This window comes from Drosophila tropicalis, unplaced genomic scaffold (genome assembly GCF_018151085.1).
Source record: "Drosophila tropicalis isolate 14030-0801.00 unplaced genomic scaffold, ASM1815108v1 contig_663, whole genome shotgun sequence".
Lineage (NCBI taxonomy): Eukaryota > Metazoa > Arthropoda > Insecta > Diptera > Drosophilidae > Drosophila > Drosophila tropicalis.
The window spans coordinates 63738-75001 of record NW_027173145.1 but is presented as its reverse complement, the minus strand read 5'-3'; the positions used below and the strand labels follow the sequence as shown (position 1 = coordinate 75001).

Genomic DNA, 11264 nt, shown 5'->3' with positions numbered 1-11264 from the left:
AGTAGAAATCCCTTGTAGTTGTAGTAGTAGTTGCAATAGTAGAAATCCCTCGTAGCTATAGTAGTAGTGCCTCGTAGTTGTAGCAGGGGAGTCCGATGTTGTTCCGAAGCAATTAGTAGAACGACTGAGAGTACAGCTGTTAACAGACCTTTTTAACAGTGCGACGATAACAGCTTCTTAGAGATGGGTCACATACATAACACTAGTATAGAAGACAAACAAACAAAATTTGAAACTATCCTTTACACATATAACCATAAAACTAAACATCTAACGACAAACAGAACACCAGCAGATATTTTATTTACGCAGGCACACCTCTTTATAAAACACAAGCTAACAAAGCAAAACAAATTGATAAATTAAATAAAAATAGGAACGATTTTGAAATAAATACACAGTATAAACAAGCACCTTTAGTTAGATCAAAAACGACAACATTATATTGAAACAAACCGAGGTAGACAAACAACACACTACAATTCGAAATTCAAAAAGAAATTAATCAATATTCAATTGAAATTAATCCCATAAAGGCACCTAATGGATATCCTGTATTCAAAACAGGAACCATGGATTTACCCTTAGATTTCGAATATCATTATTTAACTGTAAATTTAACCAACATACAAACCACGTCCAACAACTTGGTTGACCAATTCAATTAGCAGTCAGAACCATATAAGAACATAGTCCACATTCAGTATTTAGTCGAAAAATTAAATCGCGAAATGAACGGCATAAAAATAATAAAGAGAAATAAGCGAGGACTTATTAACATAATAGGCACAGCACATAAATATCTTTTCGGCACCTTAGACCAATACGATAAAGAAGAACTTGAACAAAAAATTGATAGTCTATCATAAAAATAATAAAGAGAAATAAGCGAGGACTTATTAACATAATAGGCACAGCACATAAATATCTTTTCGGCACCTTAGACCAATACAATAAAGAAGAAATTGAACAAAAAATTGATAGTCTATCAGAAAATAGCGCCCAAAATAATGAACTTAATCATATCATTGAAGCAGTCAACAAAAATATAGAACTCCTAAATAATCTTACTATTCAACAGGATGCAGACAAAAAATTAAATATACTAATGTTCAACTTAGAGCATTTTACAGAATACATAGAGTTAGGAATGCAGTTGACAAGACTAGGAATATTTAATCCAAAACTTTTAAAACATCTAGAAAAACTTTTAAACATAAAAACATCTACTTGGTTAAAATCAGACACAAATGAAATATTAATAATTTCGCATATACCTAGACAAATATCTAAAACATCGCTCTTCAAAATTATATCCTATCCAGATGAAAATAATAACACTTTAACAGAAAATATTCAACAAACTTACTATATTCAAAATAATAAAATTTATGCAAAATCAACCAAAAACAAGAAATAAATGACTGTATAGTTGGCATTATTACACAAAAACCAGCAGAATGCAAATACACAAAGATGTTCAAAACCAATTCAATTACTTATGTAGAACCCAATATTATCGTAACTTGCAACTTGCCCAAAACAAATTTAAAACCAGAGGAACGGGGCTAACTTCGACCGCGTCAAAGTTTAAATACCCATGCAACTTTTTTGGTAACTCTTTCCTTACCTATCGATCAATGTGGAAGAACGTTTTATCTAATGTTGATCATAGTCACTGTTTTCTAACGATCGTTACTATGGGAGCTATATGATATAGTCACCCGATTTTTATCGAATTCGGCACAGTCATTAACAGATATATTAAATTAAGAAATGTTTAATTTGAAAGCAATCGCGTTAAAAGTAACGAAGTAATTTACAAAAGTCACTGTTTTCGACCGATCGTTCCTATGGGAGCTATATGATATAGTCGCCCGATCTTGATCAAATTCGACACAGTAGTTTATAGGCATAATAATCTCTCTAATATTAAGTTTTACGATAATAGCACAGAAAATAACGAAGTTATTGAGAAAAGTCACTGTTCGTGACTTCGGGGTTTGTATGGGAGCTATATGATATAGTGGTCCGATCCGGCTGAATCCGAGATATACAACCCCTGCAGTATATACAAGCCTATGTGCAATATTTCAGCTCTATAGCTCTTACGGTCTAGAAGGAGTTTGCGTTGATCCAGACGGACGGACGGACGGACATGGCTATTTGAACTCGTCTCGTCGTGCTGATCAAGAATATATATACTTTGTATGGTCGGAGATGCTTCGTTCTATGCGTTGCACACTTCTGACCAAAATTAATATACCATTTTTGCAAGGGTATAACAAAATTGTTACCAAAATAAAATATTCATAGAAGGAAATAATATAAAAATATACGACTGTGCTAGAAAACAGCGAATGTTTACTGCAACCGAGACTAAATGGGGATCAATTTATGTACTCACATAACCTTATTGGAGTGGGAAATTGAGTGGTGTGAGTGGATGAAGTGGCGGATATATTACTATATGTTTATATAAAACGGCTGCTCTGCCGCTGCGCCGACAGCTAGCAAGCCTTAAGCTAAGAGAACCAAATTCATACAATAAAAGACATTCAATCAATCAACACCTACTGATAATACAATATATCAAAATATATTATTTCTCTTTACTTGCCACAACTATGGTCAAAACAGTAATAGAGTTATATAGTAATTCTATATGATATTTAATTAAAGTATATTATTTGATTGCTTGCCCAGTTTATGGACAAAACTGAAATGTTATTTTCCAGAAATGGAACTTCAAACGATGACATCTGCTCCTTATAAACTCGACACTTTCAGAGTCCATCCAAATAACATTTCGACAAATTTTGGTTACATTTTTTTCCGCACATGGATCTAATTCATCTTTACTTACCACAGCCCACTTGTCGGTATCCAAACCAATATTTTGTTTTTCTAGAAGGTCAAATATTTCTTCGAAACAATAGTGGACTTGTGGAATCATCGCTATAGCCTGTGATAGGCGCCAAAAATCAATTAGTTCAACTGCCTCATAGCCCTCATAGTGTTGTCATCGGCAGCTGCAATGTAGAGCCTTCCAGCGAATACCAGGACTGGGGTTTTTTCGTTGAACGTCAGACATCGCACCTTCCCATAGTCCGCAAACCGCGGAAAAAATTCTCGGAGCAAGTGGGAATAGTATCGATCCGTACAGGCGGCTGTTACAACAATAACATATTGCGTTTTCTGGTAAAATGTTTGTAAATGGTGGTTTTACATTTTCCTGACCCATTGTGATTTCATTTTCCACTTCAAACGATGGAGCTCTGGGCTTTATCTCGCATCTGCCCATACCGCAAGCTTCGCGCAACGAGTCTGATGCGCTTTGATTTATTGCCACTTTTTCGCTAAGTTTGCAAAATTTTTAATATTCATTTATATCGAATTTATCTTACACATACCTATCTGAAGCCTGATCTCCACTTTCCAAAGACTCTTGAACCAAAATCGAGATCAATTTCTGACGAGTTCACATCAGCATCATCTGTAGTTACAGTCAATTTACCTATAAGGCAAGTTCCGACATAGCAGGATATCCTTGGTTTTTTCTGATTCGAGCCGGGATCACAATTCTCAAGGTCTGCCATTTCAATCACCAACTCGGCATCCGAAATTTTTCCCTTTGACGATATCAGGACACAATCCCCCTCAGATATGTGTAGGCGCCTTTCGATCTGCTGTTTCAGATCATAGACTGTCTCGTAAGAGGCGAGCTTGAACTCCACTGGCTACTCCGAAAAAAAGGGACAATTGGTCATACACTTACTATGTCCTTACTATTACGTACCTTTCCACATTTCCGCTCAATAGTTATTTTCAATATTTTTTTTTTTTTTTTTTTTTTGAGATTGTTTTGGAATATTACTTGAACTGTGTGTTTGTTACAAGGAAATGATGTTTACTGATTGAAACACTGAACAAACGGGGCATGTGGAATTTCAGCCAAATCCCAGGCATTCTTAGATCTCAAGTTTTTGTAATTATTTCTGTCGTTGATAAATTCGAAATTACAATCTAAAAAATCCTAGTTGGACTAGAATATTTCAGCATATTGAATTAAGTCAGTTCTTTCTGGAACTTCAATGAGACAAGTTCTTATAATACAAATATTTTTATTTAAAAAGCATATAAATAAAGCCGTCTATTCAATTTAACTTTCGTTTTCACATTCATTGTACTTGAAAAGTAAGAAAGTAGACAAAATTTAAAAAACCTCTATGGTCAAACATTGTTTCCATCCAGTTATGTTACGTCAATGGAAATATCTCTTATATATATATATGATCCCATTTAGCATTCGTATTAAGTAAATTATTCAACTAACCACCGAGGGCAAATTGAGTGCAAATATCAAAGTGCTAAATACTAAACTATTGGGGCAATGGCGAAAAAGGCAAATATAAATGACCTATTTATGCTCACTAAAAACTCATATCTGCACCCATAAACGGAAGAGCGTGAAATACATGGCAACCGGATCGATAGAGAAGCGTAAGTAAATTAGCAAATATGTGACTTGATATTGCGAAAGTCGGAAGAAAGCTGAGCCCAAAGACGAGACTGTGGATAAACAGCCTCAGCCTGGTTGCCAATTGTTTACACTTGATGTGTGTGTGTGTATGGCCAAGTCCAAGTACAAGTTTCTCTCCGACGTCAAAGACGACGACGACGCCGATTCGGATGGCGACGCACAGTTGGGCCTCTGCTCGGATAGCGTTGCAAAAATACGTTTTTTCATAATCGCGTTTGGCAAAAATGATATATGCAATCGATAGGAAATACTTCAGAGATTATGAATCCGAAAAATTTTTGAAATCGGTTGAGATTCATGGGTGCTATAGGCGCCCAAAGTTGAGACATTTTTAGTGAAAAGGAAAAAATGCTAATTTTTAAAAAAAATCGCAACTTTAAAACTGAATATTGGGCGATTTCAACAATTTATTAATAGCATGTTTCATAAATTTTAATAATTACTTAAATAGTTATTGAATTAGAAGCGTTTAAAAAATGTACTAAATATTGGCATTTTTGTAACTTTGATGGAATAAAACTATCAAGACTCAACTAGTATCACTACCAAACTATATACACTAGGTAGGTGAAATATTTACCTATCAGATGTATATAGTCCCAATATGCGGAGACCTGCGACAGCGATGTGTAAGCCATAAAACTAAGGCAACCTTACAAATACTACCTGTTTACATATATGCCTTTCTACAATGATAAATTGTTAATTAACTGCTTTGGAAAAAATGACAAGACAGGTAAATGTTATTTAAGTTGATGAAAAGTTTCTCCTATTTGTGGGTTGGTCGTTTTTATTTCCGTTTACCTAATTGGATGTAAATATTAAGTTGTTTACCTAATTAATACAAAAAGGATAATACCGAAACACGAATGATGGAAATACTTCAAGAAGATTTTTTGAAAATGATGAAGTGACATCTTTTATAACAGGTGTTAGTCAAGAGATCATTAAAAGGGTGGCTGTTATCTTGAATGTTATAAATTGCAAGGAAATGGTAAATGGTGAAAAATTTGCCGAATATACTTCAAAGACTGCTCATCTTTTGAGTAAATTGTATCCGCAAAAAAAGCTTACCCCAACGGTAAATAGGATTTTGGCTCACGGAAAGGATTTAATAGAATATCAGTGTTTACCACTTGGAGAGCTATCCGAAGAAGCACAGGAATGTAAAAACAAGGACTACAAGGAATACATTAAAAACTTCTCGTGTTAGACAAAAGAGACCTTTTTAACATGCTAGCAGCCTCTTCGGATCCACTTATTGCAAAACTGAGACACGTGCGATCACGAAAGGATTTGGAAAATAGCAACTATAGTCCCGAAATGTTGAGTTTATTAGATACTGGTGTAAATATTGAAAATTATTTTGAAGAAAATCAGCCATCAATAGCAAATTTTTAAAATTAACCTAAAAAAAATTTAAAAAAATTTTTTTTTTTTTTGTAATTATGTTAAAAAAAAAAAACAAATTAAAACATTAAAAAATGTTACATAGTCGTCTAAAACAATGAAAAATTCCATTTGTGATTAAAAAAAAACGGGTTTCGATCCATTTTTAAAGGAAAAACATGCTTGGAAATATTTTCTGACTTTGACCTTGAATATTACAGCACCACGAACACCCAAACATTCATTTTGAATCTTAAGGTATTCTTTATCACATGCTTTTTAAATTTTTGAAATCGCGTTATTGGTTTAAACTCTATGATTTTTGCAATGCTAAATGCCAGAAGGACCCACTGTGCGACGCTGCCAAAAAAAGAGGCAGCCACAAACGAAATGAACAAATTCACTTAACAAATAAAATGACTTTATTTTGTTGTTATACCCGTTTGCAGTTGTTGTTTTCTAGATTCATGTGCTGCCACGTCTGCCTTAGCTTTCTGTGTGTGTGTGTCTCAGTCTCAGTCGCAGCAGCAGGAGCAGGGGCATGTTTTATTTAATTTACTTTTAAATTGTTTTGTAATGCGTACCGACAGCGCAGTCGTCGGCATCTGCAAGATGAGGGCTAGACATCTGGAGACGCATACATCAAATTCACCTCAACGGTTTTGAGAGCCCAACAGCAGCAGCAAAAGCAGCAAGTTATTAGCCCTCAAGGATTAAATCGCGTCGCGTGTTCTCAACCGAAAATGAAAGTGTTTGCCATTGCTTGTGTCCATTTTGGTGGCCAGCTGTACCTGGGCCGCTCCCAGCATTCAAGATAATCAAATTGAAAGTGATAATACATTTGGACGGGCTGCTCGCTATTTGGGCGCCTGTCTCCACAGTGATGACATGGCCACTTGTCTGGCGGTCATGGGCATTACGGCCCTTAACCGAGCTGGCCAGCGGTGTGACCTTCCAAAGGTGTGTTAACTATAAGTTTGTGTGTGTCTTCCGTAAGTAAGTAAAAGTAAAAATAGAAAGTGAAACAAATACAAATGAGTCTCCAAACTGTTCTAAGCCACGTCCAGCGTGGTGGCAAGTCCTTTAGTGAACAGGATATCTATGCCGAGTTACAGCAGAATGGTGAAGATCGTAATGGCCGAAGAAGATGATTGGCCCAATTGCTTTGGCCATTGGAGCCTAATTGTTCGCTCTTATTCCATTGGTACTTGGTTTCCTTGCTCTGTTGACCTTCAAGGCTGTGATTGTTGCCAAGATTGCACTCTTCCTGGCCATTCTGTTTGGCGGTTTCGGTAACAAATTTGGCGGTAGCTCATACGGCAGTGCCTACAATTCGAACGCCTGGTCCGCTCCCACCAGTGCCGGATGGAGCTCGGGTGTCTCATCGGCCTATCCTTCAGTTCTTCTTTTGGTCAGGCCACCAATAGCCAAATATGTGCCTTGGTTTTTGTAGTAATTTATTCGAAGAGTAATTAACTTAACTAATTTATTGTATTACAAACACAAAAAAAATAAAAACCAGAGGGCCGGGGCTAACTTCGACCGCGTCAAAGTTTGTATACCCTTGCAACTGTTTTGGTAACTCTTTCCTTACCTATTAGCCATCAATGTGAAGAACGTTTTATCTAAAAAGGCTTATGCAAGAATGGCCTACAATCATAGGAAATAACGAAGATATTGATCAAAATCACTGTTTTCCACCGATCGTTCCTATGGGAGCTATGTGATATAGTCACCCGATCTTTATCAAATTCGACACAGTCATTAACAGATATATTAAATTAATTAAAACGTTTAATTTGAAAACAATCACGTTAAAAGTAACGAAGTTATTTACAAAAGTCACTGTTTTCGCCCGATCGTTCCTATGGGAGATCAAACTTGGCACAGTCATTAACAGATATACTTAACTAACAAATGTTTAATTTGAAAGCAATCGCGGTAAAAGTAACGAAATTATTTACAAAAGTCACTGTTTGTATGGGAGCTATATGATATAGTGGTCCGATCCGGCTGAATCCGAGATATACAACCCCTGCAGTATATACAAGCCTACGTGCTTCAGCTCTGTAGCTCTTACGGTCTAGGAGGAGTTTGCGTTGATCCAGACGGACGGACGGACGGACGGACATGGCTAGTTGAACTCGTCTCGTCGTGCTGATCAAGAATATATATACTTTGTATGGTCGGAGATGCTTCGTTCTATGCGTTGCACACTTCTGACCAAAATTAATATACCCTTTTTGCAAGAGTATAAAAACACGACACACAACTTTATTGTATCATAATAAAACAAGCAAAAAGCAAAGTATTTTTCCTCAAATTTGTCCCAAGATTTTCGTATCTATCTACCTTAGTTAAGTCATGTGAGTGTGTGTGATGCTGTTGGTCGTTTTGACCATAATCAAATAGATTATATTTACCTGTGTTTGGCAATACTTTCTCATGCCAATGACTGCTTAATAGAAATACCAGCAACTATGCACACTCAACTCAAGTTAAGTCAACTTAACTCAACTGGTTGGGCGACAAATATTTGGAACTTTATCACATGGACACGACCCTCAAACAAGTTTATTGTGGCAATTAAGACTGTGGCAATTAAGACTTGTGGCAGTTTCTGCTTGAGTGTCGACTGCCACCAAGAATTGATATGCTTTGACCATAGGAAGAAGGTTTTAGATTAGTTTTTAGCATTAGTGTGCTTACCTTCCCTCTTGCACTTAACTCTTCATCCGCCAACAACAATCTACTCACATATGATAATTGAAATTTCTAATGCAAACATACCTGTGCCTTGGCATGTTAATTGTTTACCTTTACCGCATAAGTCGCAGTCAGAAACTTTCTACTTATGCTCATAAAAGTGTCGCTTGTGCGATTGAAAAGATATATGCGACTATGAGATACAATTCAGCTTTCTTTTGGAAATAGATTTAAAAGCAATTGAAATAGAAAACGGCAAAAAAAGAGAATGAAATCGAGAGCGCTCACTCAAATGCGTTGGCGTTGTTTTGTTGTTGCTGTTTTTTTTTTAACTGGGCCAAAACGCGCATTAAGTCAACACAGCTGAGGCATACCAAATACGGGCGAGTCTACTAAGAATGGCTTTAATAATATTCAATGGCCCGTCTAATGATAAACAGCAGATGGATGAGAAGGAAAAAGCAAAGCCAAAAGCCAGCCACAGACCCTAGAATCTGGCACAGTCCATCTTCTAATAACTTATAACTTATAAAAGTTATCCCCTCTCTCTCTCTCTCTCTCTCTGTCTGTCTCTGGACACAAGGGACGGCGACAGCAATTGCATGCCAATTATGCACACCTTACGGATAGGCTAAAATTGGGACATTTGCTTATTTAAAATATGTAAGGAAAAAAAAACAAAAATCATATTAAAGCCGGCAAAGTGCTTACTAACTACGAAGGCGGGAAAGAAATTGTGGAAATATGGGAAAGAAATTGTTGTACGTTTTGCATAAATTGTGCTTCGTTGTCTTCTGTCCATTGTTGTTGTTTTTGTTGCAGTGCTGCGTTTTGATTTTGATACGTTTTTGCCCAGCCGGCGATCTCTAGCTACTAAAATTGGTCAATCGACTTGATTCGACGGTGGCCCCAAAGGCACGCATACAATTTCGAAAAAGTATAAAATTGCATACAATTAATCACAAAGCAAATTCCATTCACAAAGCCAACAGCAGTGAGCTGGAACAACAGTGTTCGATTCCCCAAAAGGACTATCAATATCAATAAAATACAAACAAATTATTTTCCCCCCTCAAGTCAACTTGACCCGTTCCGGAAAAACAATCAGCAAAACTGTGCGCGAAATTCGTTTGTGTTATGCTCGTGGCCAGCTTTGTGTGCGGTGCTTTGGCTCTACCATCGCAGGATAATAGCGAAAAGGATTTAGTGAATATGCTGAATAAATTGGATAATGATGATTCAGTATCATTGTTTGGTGGCCTACGTATTGATCTTACCGAAACAGGACGTAGCTATGGTGCCAGCAAGGCTGTTGAATCGTTTGAGGATCGCGCTGAACGTTATTTGGAAACCCATGAACTGAACCTTTCGTTCTCTGGTGATGAGCAGGATGAGAATACCGAGAATGTTTAGAGTGGACGTGCCATGGAGGGTAAGTTATCGAAAGTCAGAGACATACAAACATTTGCATATTAAGCATTATATGAAAGTAAATTTGATTGCATGCTTGCCGGCGAAAGTTTAAAATTAGTGAAAAGCATTCACTGAAGCTCTTAGTATAGTCTACTTTTGTGTGATTTGTATTTAATTGGATGTGTGTTTTCTTAATTTATTCAACTTATACAGAATCGCGCAGCAAGCGCATGAAGAAAATGCTGTTGGCTTTGAAATTGAAGAAGGCTGTGGTCATCAAGGTTCTGTTCACCATCATCAAGTTCATTTCCCTCAAGGCTCTGGCCATCTCTTTCCTTGCCCTCATTTTGGCTGGTTAGTATGGGATACAATTCATTGTAAATTGACATGGATTTAACAATTTTAATTTTTTTCAAAGGTGCCACTTTCTTCAAGGATTTGTTGGCTAAGAAGAAGGATCACATCACCACTGCCTACATCACGGGCCGCCCATTGAATGCCGATATTGTGCACTCCGACTGGAGCCAAAATGGTCAGGCTGCTGCCGCCGACTTAGCCTACAACTACTAAGGTCTGGCTCAACCCTTCTAAACAACCATAAAAATCAACTCCATTCGTTAGGCTTTATCCTCTTCTATCTCTTCGTTCCTTCTACTTTGACACTACTGCCGACACTTTCCTTTTGACATTTCCCTTTCAAAGACTTTACCAAGAAGAATGGCTAAATTCGTTGTAGTCAATTGTTTAAGAATAAACATCGTGTTCATCTGAAGCGGCTTCACCAAATCAGATGCACTAAAGAAATTATAATAAAACTGTACTTTTGTCACAAACAAGTAATCTAGCATATGACTAGAATTACAATCAGCCACACACATTGTGGAAAAACACTTGTAGTTCTAAACTAACCCAAAATATCACAACGGCAGGAGGTCATGTGGCCGAAGCCGTGCCCAAGATAATAATAATTTTCAACCCCCGATAACGTGGGATTTGAGTCTCATTAGAATAAGATATTTTAAGAACAATTGTTATCTCCTAGAGCCTAAGATTCCCTATATAAACTCCATACTTTTGTTAATAAAATCAGTTCATATTTTGAATTCAACGAATGAAGATTGGGTTATTCTTCTCCTCCGGAATCCCTATTCATTTTGGTCCTTCGAGAAAAAAGGAACTCTGTAGTTTTCCCCCACCAGTGGTAAGAGACTCA

The 11264-nt window shown here is 36.8% G+C and overlaps 1 long non-coding RNA gene and 2 pseudogenes across 1 annotated transcript; 2 read left to right on the top strand and 1 right to left on the bottom strand.

Annotated features, from left to right (window-relative positions):
- Positions 1–2580: 2580 nt before the first annotated feature.
- LOC137578724 (uncharacterized) lies at positions 2581–3920 on the bottom strand. Its single transcript, XR_011032758.1, has 3 exons — positions 3800–3920; positions 3414–3740; positions 2581–3359 (listed from the first exon to the last, which is right to left on the bottom strand). It is a non-coding gene; the product is annotated as an uncharacterized lncRNA (long non-coding RNA).
- A 2755-nt stretch (positions 3921–6675) lies between these two features.
- On the top strand, positions 6676–7385 carry LOC137578726 (uncharacterized; annotated as a pseudogene).
- A 1027-nt stretch (positions 7386–8412) lies between these two features.
- LOC137578725 (uncharacterized) lies at positions 8413–10642 on the top strand (annotated as a pseudogene).
- The last annotated feature ends 622 nt before the right edge of the window (positions 10643–11264 follow it).